Source organism: Canis lupus, chromosome 19 (genome assembly GCF_048164855.1).
Source record: "Canis lupus baileyi chromosome 19, mCanLup2.hap1, whole genome shotgun sequence".
NCBI classification, from domain to species: Eukaryota; Metazoa; Chordata; class Mammalia; order Carnivora; family Canidae; genus Canis; species Canis lupus.
This window is the reverse complement of record NC_132856.1, coordinates 16,439,639-16,456,383: the sequence shown is the minus strand read 5'-3', so window position 1 is coordinate 16,456,383 and position 16,745 is coordinate 16,439,639. Positions and strand designations below refer to the sequence as shown.

The 16,745-nt window shown below is 34.8% G+C and overlaps 1 protein-coding gene across 14 annotated transcripts in view; it reads left to right on the top strand.

The window, feature by feature from the left end:
* Nucleotides 1-16,745, top strand: part of CNTN4 (contactin 4) — a 917,305-nt gene that overhangs the window by 386,673 nt on the left and 513,887 nt on the right. The window contains exon 1 of one of the 14 annotated variants that reach the window (XM_072785329.1): nucleotides 12,395-12,689. The exons of the other annotated variants lie outside the window; for them this stretch is intronic. The gene's annotated coding sequence lies outside the window, so the exon portion shown is untranslated. Of the gene's footprint in view, nucleotides 1-12,394; nucleotides 12,690-16,745 lie in introns of those variants that run through there. 14 annotated transcript variants of the gene reach the window in all.

Sequence of the window (16,745 nt, the reverse complement as noted above, 5' to 3'; positions counted from 1 at the left end):
CACAGATTGAATTCTACAAACATAAAAAAAATTGATTACCCTCAGGGCATTAAGAACTGTTTTTACTGATTGAATATTTTACTTGCATAAATGATAGTTTTTATAAACAGCTGTGCATTTTAATATTAGAATCTAAAAGTTCGTAAGTTATAAGCATAGATGTTTCATTTTGATTGTGAATTCCCATTCCCACCTCAAATATCAAGAAGATCATGTACAGAGTATCTTTCTCTTGGTACCAAGATGATAAAGTTGCCATCTGTACTCAACTCCCAAGGAAAATTCTTTCGTATTCGTTTTCTCTATTTTTCTTTTAGTGACTATCTGTTCTAAAATAATTGAATCAATGGGGCTACTCTAATAATCTTACAGAGTTTAAGCTACACTATTTTTAGATGCGGGGATAGTTACATAGCAGAAAATATCATTGCTTAGAACATAAGGTGACATTTTAGCTCTCCTAAAACCTTAGTGGCTGGAGGATACCTGAGGGACACTCTAATCTCCAGTTTCCATTATTTTCCAAGTCAGGAGACCCAAACCATATACATCCAGTTGATGGTTTCTCATTAACCAGAAATCCCATCTTCAGAATTCTCATTTGTTGATTTCTACCATCACAGTTTTATTGTTACTTTGAGTATTTAGTGTTGGGTAGTGATTGTGGGAGGGGCTTCTTGTTGTCAACTATATACATTCTTCCTTTGTTCTTTAATAACAGAACCCTGGTATTATTTAGGGCATCTGGGTACCTAAGTTAAGTACTAATTGCTAGCAGCATGTTTACAACTAATATGACCATGTAACTAAGTTTTATTCCATGTAAGATAAGCAAAAATATTTGGAGGGACTTCTGAAAAATCTCTTCGAGGAGAGTTGAGTTAGTTAGAAATCGTGCTTTCCAGTATTCCACTCTACTTCCTTCTTTCCACTGCTGAAAATGCACTAGATAGCTGGAACTCTAGAAGCTACCATGGACCAAGAGGTGATCTTGATTAATGTAATGCTAGAATAGTGAGGGGGAAATGAGAAGAGAAACCTAGGTTCTTTTTTTTTTTTTTAATCATTTTTATTTATTTTATTTTTTTATGATAGTCACAGAGAGAGAGAGAGGCAGAGACATAGGCAGAGGGAGAAGCAGGCTCCATGCACCGGGAGCCTGACGTGGGATTCGATCCCGGGTCTCCAGGATCATGCCCTGGGCCAAAGGCAGGCGCCAAACCGCTGTGCCACCCAGGGATCCCGAAACCTAGGTTCTTAACTGATGACTGTGGAATTGCTATAGTAGCCCTAGATTTTGCTTATTCGGATTTTTTTTTTCTACTTTGTGAATGAGAAATGAACTTCTCTTTATTTTGAGCTATTATCATTTTGATTTTTCTCTCACATGTAGTTGAACCAATTTGATAGAAGTTTCAAATGAACAATAAAAATGTAGAATTTCAGCTGATTAAGGAGGCATTAAAATAATCCTGGCATAATCCCAGGAAATCCCAAAGAAAATCATAATATTGGAGGAGTTACTTGATTTCTATAGATCTCATCTTTTTATTGAAAAATGAGAGCAATGATAAAGCCCTTACTACTACTTCATATTGTGATAATGTAAAAGGTCTTGGAAAAATGCAAATTACTATTTATATGCACTATATTATTTACTAAAAATACCCCCTTGATCTAAAGCAGAATTTCTTAACTGAAAGTCTGTGAATTCCTTGATATTTTATGAAAAATTGTAATTGTGCATAAAAACTTTTTTCAGAGATAGTCCTTTAAATCCTCATTAAAATCTAGATGTCAGAGATGCTGTCTACAGTGGGAAGGTGATACTTATTTAGAGGGGGATTCTTCTATTGTGGAGCAGCCAAAATAGAAGGTTATCTTAAATCCTCTCTTCAACATCATAATCAACATTTAATAGCAATCTCTGAATGTCTAAAATTGACAGATATTTCAAGTTGATTTCAAATACCACTTCTTCCCCAGAGCATTTTTTAGTGTCAAGTAGGAAATAATCTTTTCCTTTTCTAAATTCCCAAAGGACTTTAATAAATACTCTCTTAAAATTCTTTTCTATATGATTATACTTCTTTATGGGTCCTCAAATTCCTAGAAAGCAAGTCTAGACCTGTATTAAATCCCCAGCCACTTACAAGTATGAGTTATTCAATAAATACTTAGTAAATGAATTAATCCCTGAAAACATTTCCTTATTTTAGTGTTGTGTACAGTACATTTTTTTACATAACCTTGGTCTAAAAAGTAGCAAACCTCAGCCTCTAAAAAGTAATTTGATAGGAAGGGCTTCAAATTGGATCCATAGTTCACCATTACAACATGGCACAGAGAGGAAGCAGATGGTGATCCACACTACATGGCTGAAATGCAGATCTTTTTACTTGTCTTCTGTCCCTAACCATCTAGATGACAGTGGGAGATAGATTTGTACATGGGCTTGTCCAAAAAGGTTAGATTTTAAAAGATATTAGCAATTTTCCATTTAGGAGAGCCATTGTTTACTATACTTTCTGTGAAGTGTTATAAAAGGAAGAAAAGTTAATTGAATGTTTCCTTTGGATATAAATTCATCTTTTTCATGTCATCCAAAAATATATTGGCACTGCAAAATTCTACCAGTAAGAAAGCCATTTAATCTTGATTACACTGTATATGCTTATGGAAAATTTTTATTTAATTAAACTTGCTTGCTTTTTAATCAGCTCATTTCATTTTTACTGGGATATTGTAAATTCTTAGATATTCCAGGAAAAACCTATCTGGGGATTTTAGAAGGCTTAAGAACAATGCCCTATTTCCCTGCAAAATTTAGAATCAATTAGGAGACATACTTAGCAATCACACAAATAGAGATAAAAATACGACACTTATTACTGATAAAGGGAAAATGCAGCATAGATTTGTTGAAAGAGTGGCAATAATTCACTCCTAAATTAAATAGATTTATATGCCCAGTTACTTGTACACATGTACAACTATGGTTGTTTACAAAGGACAGGCTCTGTACTGCATGGTCAGAAAGCAGAACAGAAGGCCCCCTTCAGGAAGGTATAAGTTTCTGAAGAAAGAATAGAAGGAAATGAGATGCCTCTGTCCCATTTCCTCTTCAAACTCCTGGGTAAAAGTCCAAGAGTACTATTCTACCATTATCCCTCTAAAGGGGAACATGTAGCATGGGTAATAAATGCTTCCATTTTTTACATATGTATTTCATTGTGTTTCTTTAATACAGTTTGCTGTTATCATTATTTTTATGAGCAGTGATCCAAAAACTTTAATGGAAAGTTACCTTCCCTTATGAGTCACATATAAAATCCTTAATTTGAAATCTAAGATCCCTCTGAACTGGTTCCAGAGTCCCTAAAATCTGCGCTCATGGTTGCATTCCCATGGCATTTGCACCTTTAAATGACTTAACTCATTATGTCTAGAAAATCCAGTTTGGTACATTTTCATATACACTGTCAGTGGTTCTCATATTGACACATATAGTGAACAATTTAGTGCCCTTTGTTCATGAGTGTATATGTATAGAGACCTAGCCCATATTGAAGGGATTTGGGAGTTAGAGTGGGTTCATCCTAATAAAATTATATATTATATCCCAATATAATATAATATGAATATTATATCCCAACACTATTGCATGTAAAAATTTAACATATTTTCTATTAATAATTTTTTAGTGGTAACTTCTTTAATACCATTTTTTCTGATCTTGCCAACTGTATTGAATCCTGAAGAGCCAAACTCTGTTATTCTCTATCTTATGGCTCTCTTTCTTTCTTATAGAGCTTAGGAACAATGCTCTATAAATCTATATTCACTGAATTTACTTGTTGATTACTTATCTGTTGTCTTTCTTTCTCCCCAGGATATAAACTCTATAATTGTTGTCTGGCTCACCAGCACTCAATAATAAATAATAAATATATGTTGAATGAATGAATCTCATTTACTTACTTTCCCACTTATTCTCTCTCCTCTCTGCCTTTCCATGTTACCAATAATCAGTTATTCTTTAAATTAGAAAAAGATGAAATAATTTAAAATGCTCCATTGGAATATATTAAGTCAATATTGATAAAAGGTTGTTTATATAATGAAATATGATTATGAAGCCAATTCATTAAGTATTACTATTTTACTTCCATTTTATCTTTTATTTTTTATTTTACTTATTGCAAATATGTATGAATGTTTACTACATGGAATTTGATAGATGCTTAGAAAATACTAATTGCATTTGTGGCAACATATTAGTTAATAATACGAGAGCGATTTTGGGGGGTTATGATAATTTTATTTTTGTTGTTTTAGAAATTATCAAAATGTTTTCCAGAGTGGCTGTATCATTTTATATCCCTGTCAGCAATGTGTGAGTCATTTAGTTTCTCTACATTCTTCCCAGCATTTAATGTTTCCTTTTTTCTAATTTTAGCTATTCTGACAGGTGTGTATTATATCTCATTATGATTTCAGTTTGCATTTTCCTAATAGCTAATGAACATCCATTCATATTCTTATCTGTTTATCCTCCAGTGAAATGCCTGTTCATGGGGAGGTTTCTTGCTCATTTTCTAACTGTATTTTTTCAATTGTTCAGTCTTACAGTTCTTCATAAATTGTAGATTCTAATCCTTTAATGAATATGTGGTTTGAAAATATTTTATCTCAGGATACAGTTTGTGTTTTCATCTTCTTACCAAAGCATTTCTCAGAGCAAATGTTTTCAATTTGATGTTTATATTAAAAACACTTGATAAATATTTTTAACTTATCAGTTTCTCCTTTTATTGACCATGCTTTTGGTATCAAATCAGAACTCTTTGCCCAAGCCTAAATTCTGAAGATTTACTCCTATGCTTTTTCTAAAAGATTTCTCGTTTTATATTTTATATTTAAGTTCTCTAAAACATTGAAAATATTTCCTGGTGAAGTTTGTAGGTGTAGGGAAGCATTGTAGGCAAAGGAGAGAATATATTTGCGTGGAGAGAAAAAAATAGCATGGGATTTTCAAGGAAGAGGGGAAAATCCTGATAAATGTATGTAATATAAAGCACAAATCATTGGGCAAAGGAGGGTATTAGAAAGGGAACTTTGTATGAATTGGTACCATTTGGGTTTTACCAGGTAATTGATAGGGATCCATTGAAAGACTTTAAACAGGAGAATAAATGTGTTTAGATTTCTATTTTGGAAAAGATACTCTGATATCAGTGTGGAGAATGGATTTGAACCAGGGCTTTTCATTTTTTATTCATTTCCAGGTGAAAAATGCTACAACAAAATAGAATGATTTAGAGATCAATAAATGGCACAATTTAAAATGTCTGAAAGGAAATCTTTGCCTCCTTAATATAGAGTGCATTCTGAAGAAGTTGAAAGTGATTCTACTCTGATAAGTGTAGCCTTAGTATATATGGAAAAGGATGTCTTATTTTTCAACTTAAGACATTGCTACAAAGAATGATATCCAGGTTTATCCTGACATATACCTTCTTTCCCTTAAAAAGAAGCACTTAATTCCATATTTTTCTGCCTATCTTCATGTTTTCTGGAAATAGAAGAAATTTTCATGACTAGCTTGGTGAGTTGTTACTGGCTTCAATTTCTGAGAAAACTTCAGAAACTTGTTTTTTGTTTTGTTCTGTTTTGTTTTTTGTTTTTTTAATGGCACCCATTACCACCACTCTAATGTTATGTGAGAGGGTTGAGTGAGTGGGATTGGATCCTTTAAAAAAAGAAATTGACTGATTATTAAGGTTTGTGAATCCAGATGTTTTGTAACCATCATTGCAAAAATTGATAAGTCAGGGTTCATCAGTATGGGCTAAAATGACCAAGTGGAAGGCTGTTGGAGAACATGATACTTATACATTCTTGAAGTATTCTTCAATTGTTACTTACTAGTTACAAAAGTAAAATAATTTATAGTTTACTTTATATAAAGTATAAGAGAGGAGTCTGGTGATTAAATTTAATACTCCCAATAACAGGACAAACTGACAATACCTATGCCTGATGCAGTACACCAAAAACACAATGTCATCTACATATAGAGAATATAGTAAATGATAGTTTTCTATCAGGGTTAGATTTCTTGGATCAGTTAATTTCTTTGTGGTTATGTAAGGGAAAATCTGGTTCTTTGGAAAAACATTATTTGGTGAATCATCGTGTTGTACACTTTAAATATCTTATGATTTTATTTGTCCATTATACAACAGTAAAACTGAAAAACCATTATTTGGTGAATTCTTTGGAGAATTATTTAAAGATAAAATGCCAAGATGTCTGTTACTTATTCTTAAATGATTCAGAGAAAAGAAAAAGTATAACAGTAACAAGGAAAGAGGGAAAAGGAGAGGAGAGGGAATAAAAAGAGAAAGCAAATATCAAAATGTTTACATTAGTTGTGAGTCATTATCATATGGGTACTCATTACACCATTAATTCAACTTTAATGTAAGTTTGGAATTTTTCAAAAAAAAAATTTGGCCAAAAGGGAATCCAGATAATCAAGTTTAAACTGAGTGTTCTATATAGTCTTGTCCAAAGTTATTACATTTATATATTATTCTAGGTCAACTCTTTCCAACAATTTTAAGGTTTAATACACTTGCTTTACTTTATACCAGCTTGTTTAAAGTTACAAACTTAGAACCACTGGTTTACTCAGGGAAAACATACTGAGGACCATTTTCGGTTGTAAACATGATTGAAAAAAAATTGTGAATAAAGAAAAATAAATATTATGCGTGATGAAGTTTTAGAAAACCCAAACCTGCCATATATTAGCTATGAGTCCTTGGACAACTCATTCAGCATCTTTGGTCTCAGTGCCTTTATGAAACGAGAGTAGTAAAGACATCTACTTCATAGGGTTGTGGTAAAAATTAAAGTAGGAGGATGCCTGGGTGGCTCAGCAGTTAAACGTCTGACTTTGGCTCAGGGGGTGATCCTGAAGACCTGGGATCGAGTCCCATGTCAGACTCCCTGAGTGGAGCCTGCTTCTCCCTCTGCCTGTGTATCTGCCTGTCTCTGTCTCTGTGTGTCTCATGAATAAATAAATAAAATCTTAAAAAAAAAAAAAAAAAAGAAACAAAAGTGAACTGAGTCCCCTCATGTAAAAGCCTGCACAATGCTTTTTGCAGTTGATGGAAGGGATGCCAACAAGTAAAATGAAAAGCCCCTGCAATCTACCCAGCAGCGCCTACACTCCCTAGAGCCAACAAAAGAGCTCAGCACCAGAGCTGAAGAGTCTATAGGGCACTACATTAGTGATAAAGCTGATTATAAATAATAATGACCTTAGTGGGTGATGAGAAATGTAGTAAACTTTTTCTGAGCCAGGCAAGATGATGTAGGGGATACTATATAAATGCATAAAGTTTGTAAGAAAAGCAGATGCTGAGAGATTTTATTTTTCTTCCTAATAATTTAAAATGGACAATGAATCTAGTAGGTACTCCATAAATTGTTGTTGAGTAAGTAAACAAAAGTTTTAAAATCTGAATTCCTAACTAAAGTCCATAAATTTAAGCATATTTACATTTAATCCCAACTCTCTATTTAAACTCTACCTGTTTCAAGAGTAAGATCAGATTCCTGACATGGAAACAGAATGATATCCATCTGTTTAGGAACAGAGAGATAGTAAAAAACAAAACAAAACAAAACAAAAATCCCCACCATATATATGGAGTTATATGGAGCTCAACTAGCTAAAGAGTTGCCTTCTATGGCTCCCATGTCAGGGTCTGCTGGGAGAGGGTAACATATACTGGTCTGAGATTCATTTTTATCTGTTCTATTTGGTTTTGTGAGAAGCAGAACAGGGAGGTAAAGGCCATATTGGGTACTTGTTAGGATTTGGTTTTTGTACCTACTGATCATGCCACTGATTATTTGTTCTAAGGCCCTGCTTATTTGCACTGACAGACTTGGAATTTTAGTACTGTCTTGGTTTTTCAACTAACTTATTGTATGGTGTACCCCGGTGGCTCAGCGGTTTAGCACCGCCTTCAGCCAAGGGCGTGATCCTGGAGGCAAGGGATCGAGTCCCACGTCGGGCTCCCTGCATGGAGCCTGCTTCTCCCTCTGCCTGTGTCTCTGCTTCTCTCTCTCTGTGTCTCACATGAATAAATAAATAAAATCTTTAAAAAAAAAACTTACTGTACTGAATATGGTAACTTTTGTGAAAGCATATTAAAAGTCTGAAGTTACTTCCAAGGCAAAACGGTGTTTAGCATTGCTACTGCAGCTATCCTTAGAATAATCTCATTTAAACCTGGTCATTTTTTAATCTCAGCCCTGAATTCTTCGAAATTCTAACTATGAGGATCCCACATGCTTCCCTTGGGTCAGGGTTTCTCAAATGTGCCATTATTCACTTACTGGGCCAGATAATTTTTTTTTTTCAGAGTCGGCTATATATCATAGGATGGTTGGCAGCATCCCTGGCCTTTACCCACTAGATGCCAGTAGCACCCACCTACACCCTCAGTTGTGACAGTTAAAAACTAGTCTTTCAAAGCTTTCTATCTTTGTTACAAGGAAAATCAGAATCTTCTGAGTAAAAGGATTTTTTCTCTTTAGATGATAAGAAAATTTGTATGTGTTCTCTAGCCATTATAATAAGGATAAATACTCCAGAAAGTAAATGAGATATACCACTTACAGAACAATTTTTCTATAATGTGTCCCTCCTCTTCTTGCTGTCTCCCTCTCTCTACATTCACACACATGTATGTACATGCATACCTTAAATTAATAGGCGTTTTTTTGCTAATGGTTACTCCACATGCTCCAACTGGCAGCAGATAAATATTGAGGCATTTTGCTTTTTTTTTTATTTTTACCTAGCTCATAGGACAATTTTATGTCATTGTGACATAATATTTTAAAATGGCTATTTTTTCCCATAGACTGTTTTGTGACCCTGGTCTCTGTGAGTCATTGTTACAGGAATCTGATTACTTCTTGGAAAAGAGATAAGGCCACAGACTTCTCATGTGGATCCATACTTTTGTCTTGCTTCTCGATTATTTTATTACTGGCTCCATTGCTTTTGATTGGAAAAGAAAGTCCAGTCAAGCTGCTTAGATTGTCATTCCAGTGGGTGCCCTGGGCAGTGATTTCTGAACCATTCATTCCTTTGAAATTTTGTTCTCAGCTGGAGAAATGTCACAGTTGTCTTAGCTTTTGACTCTGACTTTTAGTGAGTGAGGCAAGGAATAGGAAATAGGAACACTTTCTAGAAGAAACAATGAGCAGCTGTATGCATATCAGATGACTTACTGCTGAAGATTCCAAAACATTAAAAAATATTGATTAAGTTTCAACCTGTTGGGAAATTATTGCCATAACTTTCATTTTGCCCCTAGATTTGCTGAGGCTCAGAGCTGTATTTAACTTGCTGAATCTTGTGTTATGGCCAGAAAGAGACCTCAGGAGCCCCATTCCCCAGGTTCTTATTAGCCTTGACAAGAGTGTTGTTAAAATTGCAGACTCTTCAGAGTCCCAAAGAGATGCAGTTTCTTGCAATTTCTATGCAAAGTCTAAAACAATCTCTGTATATATTTTGGCTTCTGAAATACATTCTGAGGTAATATATCAGGCTATACTGTCTTTGTGAAGATAATTTCTTTTGTTTGTAGTTGCTAATCATTTTTCTTTTTCTCTTCCTCTTTGCTATATTTATTTTGACATTAATGTTGACTTTGACCTTAAAGGAAAGAAATATCAGACGTTTCCCAGATTTAGGCTTTTATTATAAACCACTTCATATTTTAAATGCTATGTCTCAGGGGAGAAATGTATGAAGAATTGATGGAAGTTAGAAATTTTTAGTTAGTAATTATCACCTACCATTAGAAACAAGTGAAAATCACATGATGTCAAAGTGAATCTATCACATATCATAATCAAAGATGAATCAAAGTAATTACCAGCCAAACAGGAATTGAATAGAACTTAAAACCAATTAAACTATTTATTTCGACTGTACCACTGAATAAACACTTTAGTGTTTTAATTTGCTCCTTTTTTCATTTACTGCAGCAATATGTTTGCTAATATGACTGAGATGCACAATTGCTATTTAATTAACCTATTTTTGTCAGCACCTCACATGAGCCGCGTGAAGTAGATGTGCTAAAGTCTCAATAATAATGAGCCAGATAAAAATAACAAACATGAAATTTATGCCAGTCATTTTACAATTTATGACAAATTGTAACAATACTTAAATAAGGAAATAGGTTATCTGAGAGAAACTTGATTGAAAATACTTCTAAAAGCATGTTGAACCAACAAAAAATTACTCAAAGTTAAGTAAAATTTTTTAAAAGTGCAATAATACTGTTTCATCATCCTCCACTTTGTTTTATTGCTATTAACTTTTGATAGTAAATTTGCTTGAGGCCTTGTATCTGGTTTGGAATAACTGAGTTTGTAATGGACGTGAAAAGGTCTGGCAGGATGCATTTTACACAAGAGCCTCTGTCCTTGGAGTGAGTTACTTTTCTGGGTATTGAGTAAAAGATCATAAAAATGTCAATTTTCCCTTTATTCCCTAAGGCCAGTACCAAAACCCTAAGACAATTTGTGTGATTTTGACCTTGTTGATACACATTTTTCCACATAAGAAAGGTAACTGATAATGTGAGGAGAAGCCCTAACTTTTCTTTACTTTTGAATAGTAGGAGCATAAGAAAGAATAATTTCATTAACTATAAAAAGACTCTCTCCCCACGAACTGTAGTATTCTGGCAATTGACTCATGAAGACCAGCATCTACCTGGACTTTTGGCTTTTCATCCAGTTTTACAGTCAGTAGATATAATTACTGAGGAATTAGATAAAATTATTTTCTGCTCAGCCTGTCTTTTTTTCTCTTACATATTTATAATTTACTCACACTTCATAATGGCTTCAGTTCTCTAAAATAGCTACTTATTAGCCAATTTATCCTGGTACCCACAAAGGTATCAGAGACTCCTACATTTGGGACAGTTTTGTTTTGTTTTGTTGAAGTATATCTTCATTTTATTCCCATTTTTCTGGTTGCTGTTAGAAGTGTAAGCTAGGGTTGCCTGGGTGAACATCTGCCTTTGGCTTAGGGTATGATCCCAGGTTTCCAGCTTTGAGTCCTACATCGGGCTCCCTGTGGGGAGCCCGCTTCTCCCTCTGCCTATGTCCCTGCCTCTTTCTCTGTGTCTCTCATGAATAAATAGATCAGATCTTTTTTTTTTTTTTTAAGTGTAAGCTAAAGGAGGTCTACTTTCTAATTCTTAGAACAATTAGAATGTTATATCTGTGAGAACCCTCAGAGGTCTGAACTAAACCCTGTTTGATAAGAAAACGAAGTCTCAGAAAGGCAAAGTGTCTTGTAGATCACCTGATTGTATAGCAAACTGAGAATTACAACTTAGGTTTCTGCCTAGATCTCCTAGCCCTTTTATCATATAGGGTCATTAACTAACTACTACGTGCTTTGTGGGTATAGAATTTGAAATCACTCCATGGGTGCCTTGATCACAGCCTCTTTCTCTCATGTAGAGTGCTTTACATCTCTAACTCAGATTTGCTTAACTAAGGTCAAATTTACATTTATAAAAGGTCTTCAGGGGTAGCAGGTAGCATATAGGGGCAAAAGTGTAGTGGCACTGTTTTGGTAAAATGATCTGTTTAAAAATGTTCACGTTCAAATACTAAAATCTCTACTTTGCAAACCAAGCCTGTCCGCATGCTAGTACCACTTTGCAACTCTTAACTGCATCACCATGAGGACAAGTAATGAAGAGCATTCATTTATGTAAGCACAATCAACATCAGAGTTCCTTTTAGAATACTTGTAGTTCCTTTTAGAATACTTTAGCAAGTACAATGCTAAACACTCTGTTTTGAATGAGCTGGACTGCCAGTACTTAAGAGGACGCATATCTTTGGGGATATAAAATGCCCCCATAGATACCACTTTTAGTCCAACTAGTGTCCCCGGGGTCTAGACCTGCAAAGAATATACAAATGCACGTCTCAAAAAATCCATAGGGGAAATGAGACTGCAGCCTGTAGCCTTCCTGGGAGCAGCAAAAAAAAACCCTAACAGACAAACCAAATCACAGGACAAATCCACCATATGCACCAAACAACCAGTGTAATTATGTTCTATAGTTGAGGAATTACATAAATTGCCCATTGGGAAGGAAACCTTAATCTCTACCCCTCCCTTGAAATCTATAAACAGCTGTGTGAGTCTCTCTATTTTTGAAAGGTTGAACACATTTGATCAGGGAACCAACTTGATTTCCTAATCAGGTTCGATGTGAGCAGAGCCAGTTAGAGATGTGTGTGATTCTCCTAGTGTGCGTCTTTGATTCATGCGCTAATTATGTCGATCCTTTGGGGAACACAGCCACGAAGCTGGGTCCTCCTTGATTAATGCTGGCTGAGAGCCATGCAGCACGCAGCGGAGAGCAGTTCAGCATATCTAGTCCCAGCTGAGAATATGGTCCCATTATCTCCCAGCTGCCTAAGCAATCCATAAGGGCCTGTTCTGCGTGGATGATCAGTGTAGTGGAAGCAGGGACTTGCTGAGAGCTGAAATCTCTGTTTGATTTGCTGTAACATGTAAAGCGAAACTGGGACATTTTACTTTACAGTCTGTAAGTATCAGGGTTTTTTCCCCCTTCTTTCTCCCTACAGCTCCATGTGAATGTGACTTTGCAAGCTGCATTTGATTTGCTGTTCCGTCGCTCTTTGTTGAATCAAGCTGGTGAGACAAAGTGTAATCTGTTTAGAGCTTGCTGTTTCTGTCAGATCTCTTTTATAATTTATTCATACAGGAAAATAAGAGATCTTTCAGAATGCTTTTATAGAAGTTAAGAATTATTGGTTTTATTTTTAATTTGGAAGCATGGGTGCATTTTCCGTGGTGCTCAGGATGGTTAGAGCATATGTTCATCTTCTTCTTTATCTCTGACCATTGCAAGAAAAATGTAAGTGAAAGTAATATATATGTGAAGACATCATTTTACATGCACTTATGTATAAAAGAAGCATGTGTCATTATTTCCAGAATTTGTTTAAGATAGTTTATTTTGCTTCTCTCTGCTGCCACTAAGAAAGGTAGAAACAGGAAAGTTTCTCTTGTTTTTCAGTTGCATGCTGTTTAGAAACTTTGCCGGGGTGAGGGGTGGAAATGATATATTAGGAATATTTGCAAATATAAACTGTATATCTCCTCCTTCATGCTGAGGGTCAGTGTTTCAAAATAAGAGGCTATTTTTTAGCTCAGTTTTGCTTTTGAATGTGCCACTTTTTATGAAGTGATGTTAATTAAAAAGCAAAAAAAATTAAAATCTGAGTTCATTTATCTTTCATGTGTCTCCAAGTGCAATCTGTCAAATTAATATTTGTTATCCTTGCAAGAAGAATTGATCATGAAAATGATATTAGAAATTAATATTGTTGATAATGTTTGCATAATGTCTCTCAAATGATCAATGGCTTAGTGAAATTAAAGATTGTTATCACTATGGAAAGGGCTATGTGGATTTTTTGTCTGGGTTTCCCTAACCTAAATATAAATTACACTTTTCTTCCTGGATTGAACATAGAACAATTGAGCTGTTGTAAGAATAGAATTTGAATAGAAGAGGCTTGAACTGCCTGAACCAATGGCCAGAGCTGATGTGGACCAAAATGAACTTGAAATCATTCATTCCTGAAAAGGGGAATGAATCAAAGTGCCCTCAATGAGCTTGAGACCATAGAGTCAGAGGATCCTGTAATTTCCAGAGTGGAAATACAATTTTCCTGAATAGGCAGTAAGTCTCAAAGCAGAGAAAAACCACAAGCTGTGAAGTATGAAAGTGTCTCACTGGTGGGGACAGAGTATGTTCTCATTAGATTTGGTTGATAGGAACGATACAAGAGAGAGAAGACTTAAAATAGATGGTTGTCTACCTGAGCATAGGCATTTTCAGGCCTTGAGGTTTGGAGGGAAAAGGTAACAAGCTAATAAAAAACATTTAACATCTGGCCAGATGGAGCAAAAGGGGAATGGTTGTGTTAACCTCTGGGTAGTGAGCAGTCCCAGGGCTGTCTGTGCAGAGAACTCTGTTTTTAGAAAAATACAAGTGTGTTTAAGGATGTGTATAACTGAAATCTGAAATGCAGGCAAGTGGTTTTGATGGTTACATTTCCCCTAAACAAAAGAATAGCCTCATGCCTTCAAAACGTAGCTGACTTTTTTAAGTGATCATTACTGATTGAGGAAGCCTCAGCTATTTAAAAAAAAAAAAAAAAAAAAAGTTGGTGTTTTTCTAACTAGTGCAAGTATATGATCTTGCAAAGATGTTACCTTGTTTAAAATTGTAAGAAGAGAAGGTAGTCCTATTTTTTTTATGTAGTAGGAATTTTTACCATTTGTAAAGAAGTATTGTTCTGAAGTAGTTAAGTTTGATTTTTATTTTCCATTAAACATTTAGAAATTTCATCTCATATGATGTTAATCATTTTTGTGGCTGGTCACCACAGTTATAAGAGGTTTTGCAAGATTTATAATGTGCTTCTGTTACTTTAGAAGTGTTTTGCCTATTTTCTAAGAATTGGAATGATCTCTCCCCAGTTGTACTTAATCTGTAAAAAAGGGGATTGGATGCTCCAGGAGTTAGTTTAGGGTCTAGCCACTTGACAGATGGGGAAGTCAGATGTGTGTTAAATATGCTTTGTAAGGGGGTGCTTTTAAAGCCCTAGTGTTTTAATTGGTCTTCAAAATAAATGTAAAATGTTATAAAAGATAATAAAGGAAAAGGCTTATATTTTATATGTAAAGATAGTGTGTCTCTGTATGTGTTTGTATGCATACAAATCTAGATAGTTTCTGTACTACTCTGAATACAGTATACCCCTCAGCATCAAGAAGATGCTGAGATTGAACAAAGTGGAGGAAATTCTGACTCATCAGAAGAGAGTAAAGCCCCTGGCAGTGTGTGCTTTGGGCCCTTTGCAAATGTTTTATCTGTCCCCAGAGGTGCTGGGATAAGCACAAAGAGGACTTCACAACATCCTCAGCAACAGTTTTAAGCAGGTCGTCCTTGCTCACAAACTGCACTCTAGCCCTCTGTGATAGGTTGGATTAGCAAACGTGAGGTACAGAATGAAACTGTAAACTGCCTCTACAATAACTTCAAAGTGAATATGGTAGAACAAAAAAAAAAAAAAAAGAATTTAATAACCCTGAACATTTTGGCAGATTTTAAATATTAGCAAGTCTTGACTACTATGCATTGTCAAAGTATCCACTAAATGAATGATCAATAATAACACTGGAAGCTTGAGTGAAGCTCTTTCAAATTGCTGTGCAAGCTCTAACAAGCCACTTTACCTCTCTCTGCCTCAGTATTCCCCCTGTAAAATGAGGAATGATTTCCAAGATACTGTCTTGGAAGTCTGTGATTTCATGACACATCATTCTAACTTCTCATTCACTCCCGGAAAGCCCTTCAGACTGCCGAGGGACTGAGTGAAATGTGATTTAATTGTCATGTAAAGCAAAATGTTACTAGGATTCTTTATTTTCTTCTCTTCTCTCTCTCTCTCTCTCTCTGTCTCTCTCTTCTAATTCTCTTCCTTTCTTCTGCTTTCTCTTTATCCCTACTCTCTCCCTTTCTACCCTGTCTCCTGTCCTCTCCCCCCTTTTTATTGTGAGTTGTTCTAAAATCAAACAGAAACAAAGTTGGGAATGTTCTTTGACCTGTTTGTTTGCCACCTTCTCTTATGAGACATCATCAAGATATAAAGTACATGATGATGTCCTGCTCTGTTGTGTATTACATTTACTTAATCCTAGACATGGGTGTGCAGAAAGGACCTGAAAGTTATGGATGTGTGTATATGTGTATATAATTGCTTATATTAATGTTCAAAGTAAGAGAATAATTTACCTTAAATTCTAAACTGTAGGTGATTAAATGGGTTTATCCAACTGTATTAAGCTAACAATAATTAATTTAAAATAAAACAAAAAATTTCACAAATGAGTGTACACTTCAATGTAGTAGGATACTAAAGAGCTTGATTTTTAAAAAAAGAAAAAAGAGTACCAAGGATTTTATTTTTCCCTTATTATTCCCTTATGTCTTATTTAATTGTATGGAAAAGAAAAACCATTGGTGATTTCAATAAGAAATAGACTTGACCCTTGAACAACCCAGGTGTAAGGGGCTCTGATTCCCTACACAGTCAAAAATCTATGTATAACTTTTGACACCCCAAAAACTTTACTAATAGTCTAATATTGATCAGAAGCCTTACAGATAACATAAACAGCTGATTAACATGTATTTTGTGAGTTATATGTCCCTGCACACTTGAAAATTACATAAACTTTTGACTCCCCAGAAACTTAACTCCTAATAGCCTACTGTTAACCAGAAGCCTTACTAATAACATACAGTTGATTAACACATTTTTTATGTTATATGATTATAAATTGTATTCTTACAATAAAGTCCGCTAGAGAAAAAAATGCTTTTAAGAAAATCACAAGGAAAAAAAAAAAAAAGAAAATCACAAGGAAGAGAAAATACATTTATAGGACGATACTCTATAAAACAAAAATAAAAACACTTCTAAGGGTACTCATGCAGTTCAAACCCATGTTGCTCAAGGATCAACTGTATATACCTGACACCATAAACAAGTGATCAACTTTG